Source organism: Quercus suber, unplaced genomic scaffold, assembly GCF_002906115.3.
Source record: "Quercus suber isolate HL8 unplaced genomic scaffold, Cork oak 2.0 scaffold_175, whole genome shotgun sequence".
NCBI classification, from domain to species: Eukaryota; Viridiplantae; Streptophyta; class Magnoliopsida; order Fagales; family Fagaceae; genus Quercus; species Quercus suber.
This window is the reverse complement of record NW_027069635.1, coordinates 21,776-25,347: the sequence shown is the minus strand read 5'-3', so window position 1 is coordinate 25,347 and position 3,572 is coordinate 21,776.

Sequence of the window (3,572 nt, the reverse complement as noted above, 5' to 3'; positions counted from 1 at the left end):
ATATATATATATATATATGTGTTAGACTTATGGTTAAATGATTAAATTTATCATTTTTTAACAGTTTAAACTTTTGAGATAATCGGTAATTTAACAGTGTATGTATATATGTATATATTGTAAAGAGAGAAGAAAGAATAGTAGCATACAATACAACAACTAAAAAGAACTGAAATGAAAACATAGGGCTGGCCCACAGAAGAGAAAACCAAGTGATATGGAAAAATGAAATCAGATGTCTGGAGGCTAGCTAAGACCTGCAGACTTTTCTCCAAGACTATGCTTACCAAACATACTTTGAAAATTAGGAAGTAAGAACACGTAAATTCGGTTGGAATGAATTGGTTTTCAGGTTCCCAAACACAAGCTCAAATTGTGGAGACGTATAACAAGTTGGTTTGCATTTTGGGATTGATGGGGTTGGTGAAACAAAATGATAGTTCTTCACACTCTCTCTCTCTCACCACACACCAAAGCAAAAGCAAAGGTCTTACTATTTTCTTATTACACCAACCACTTATTAGTTAAAGCAAAATCCCTTCTTCTTGAGGTTAAAAAGGAAGAAGGAAGGAAGGGACCGGTGTAGCAGAGTGAGCGATGATAGAAAAGAAACTGTGACAGCCTGGTAATCGGACCCAGTCCCAAAAATGATCATTAACCCACAAAACAAACATATTCCATCACTCTTTCCTAATCACACTTTCCTAACTGGGCCCCATTTCTCTTCATTACTTGTGGAAACAGAAGTGCTAGTTTGTGAATTTGTGAGTGAAGAAGTCAGTTGCTAGTCACAGTCTCATATATATTATGACCACGTGTCTGGTCTGGCACTTTGGCCTTCTTTGCAAACACCTTCATCTCTATTTGATTTTCTAAATTAAAAAAAACTGGGATCAAATTTTTGTGAAAAAAAAAAAAAAACATTAATAAATACATTTGGTTGTTATCTATGCAAAGCTAGAAGTTTCTGGTAAAATAAATTAACACCTTCATCCCTATCTGGTTAAAATTTTGATTGGCTTGTCTTTCACAATGCTCTTTTGTCATAAAGATAACTTTAGTTTACCATTCGAATGGGAACTTATTAAAGTCACATTCTTACTACCAAGTCTAGAAGAATTTCTTCCAACTTGTGGTCGTCATTTTACTGATAATGAGACTAGTTAATCTAATAATTTCAAGAATGTCACCGTCAATCTGATGCTGAAAAGATGCAGGCAGATACCTAACAACCTTTTGATCTTATTGGTTGCTTGAGAATTATATCATAGTAATGATATTCCCAAGTACTGTGTTTGGCTTGTAGGAAAACAAGTAAAGAAAATCAAAAGAAATGAGTGAAGTTCTTGCTATTGGTTAGTGAAATGATGAAAAGAGGTTGTGGTTGGATGCAAGGACTTTCTAATTTCTATGGGACCAAAATCTTCACCTTTTGGCTGAAAGAGAGAGTAAAGGGGTAAAAAGTCACACCAATACATATTATATTTTTCTTTGAATGGGCTAGCAGATCATACAAAATTACATTTATATTCTCATCCCTACTATCAAATATTATAAATGCAGCTAATAAAACAAATTTCACAATATATATATATATATATAATTATTAAGTTGAAACTTTTACTAGTTTTTATTTTGACTCACCATTTAACATGGTCTGCCTACTAATATTAATTTGTCACCAAAAACACTTTGTGAACTTTTTGTGTCTCTAGTTTTATTGTGTTCTCTTAACCCTATTGTTTTTTCACTAGCATCTTCCTTAAGGTTTTCATCGCCCTTTTTCTTTTCAATTCCCTTTTCCGCTTACATACCATACCATACCATACCACGTTGACTAGCCAGCTGAACTACTGGTGGATAGCTGTAATTTTACAACCCAAATAAAACTACACAAACAAATACTGTATTATTCATATGTTCTTTTCTTCTTATTTTTTATTCCTTTTTTTTTTTTTTAGATAATTCAATAGTTATAATATTAAGAGAAAATATTAATTTGAACTTAGATTTTCATTCATAAAAAAGAATAAAAAAATTTCACTAAACGTTATAAGGCTTTTAATTAATATTCATATATTTTACACACATGTAAAATAATGCACAAATGAATTTCAGAAATCCAATTTAAAGTGAATGAAAATTTATATGTGATATGACAGTAGATCCTTCACGTCATTAGACAGTATGAAGATTTATGTAAACAGTTGTACCCTATAAATACTCTTTCCTAGTCCCTACTACATTGAATTTAACAATACAGTGGACTTGCATTAAAGTTAACATAATGCATAACAAAATTTGGAATACGGTATGCTGTTAGCTATCAATTCATAGTAAAATCTTTTAAGGATTAAGGTATACTTTGTCCATGCATAGACTTAGAGTGAGTTTGGTTTGTCGTCTTATAATTTAATTTATGGTTTAAAAAGTACTGATACTTTACTCTTATGAAGAGGCATACTCCATTAGTATTTTTCAAAACATTTTTGTCAAAATTTACCCATTTAAGTTACATGCTTCTACTTCTGTTCCTTGCTGTTTAAGACAATGATCCTTACATGTATTTTTCAAATTAGTAGTTATACCGATGTTTATTTATTTATTTTTCCTATGGCTAAAAAACAAAAAAAAAAAAAAAGTATTTAAACCATTATATGTAGTGCCACTGTGAATTAACTTATGCTAATAATGTTGATTTGGCCTCAAAATCCATATGCTAGTTCAGTGATAACGGCATCTTTTGTGGTGTCTCTTGTCTCGTAGAAATAAAATGTCACTTTTAAAAGTTTAATTCAGCAAATCAAATTCATTCATTCAACATCTTTTAATTAAAATAGAATTTGTTGTAAAAAAAGTTATCACATTTATGTGGTGGCATAGTTTCATGGATTAAAGACAAAAATACATTTTTGGCCCTTAAAGTTTAGAATTATTTTTATTTTTGTCCAATGCATTTTAAATTTTCCTTTTGAATCTTAATATTTGATTTCGTTTTTATTTTGGTACATAATCCATTTCTATTAGTAATTTGATCATTATGTACTAAATTAAGGACAAAGTTTAGTTACAAAATTGGTTATAGCACTAGGCTACAACCTTACTTAATATCTTTTTATTGGAGATAATTGACAAATCCACCATTGGATCACATTTTCTTCCTATATTCTACATGCTTGTAAAATTTCTAGAAAATTAAAAATTAATAGTTATGTTATCAATAAATTATTTAAATTGCAATTTTTTGTAGTTTAAAATCATTCATAAAATATAAGCTTATAGATTATAAAGTAAAAGAATATCCAATTGACACAAAATTTGACATGTGTATTAAAAGTGTAAAGAACATGCAATTTAACAGTTAGATTTCCAAAATATGTAGTAATGTTTATTCTATTGAGTAAAGTTGTAACTTTATGTTATAACCAATTTTGTAGTTAAACTTTGTCCCTAAATTAATAGTTAAGTTACTAAGCACTTATTTTGCACTTAACAATCATATTACTAATGGAGATAAACGGCAAGGCCAATACGAAAACGAAATCAAACACAAAGAATTAAATTGAAAATTT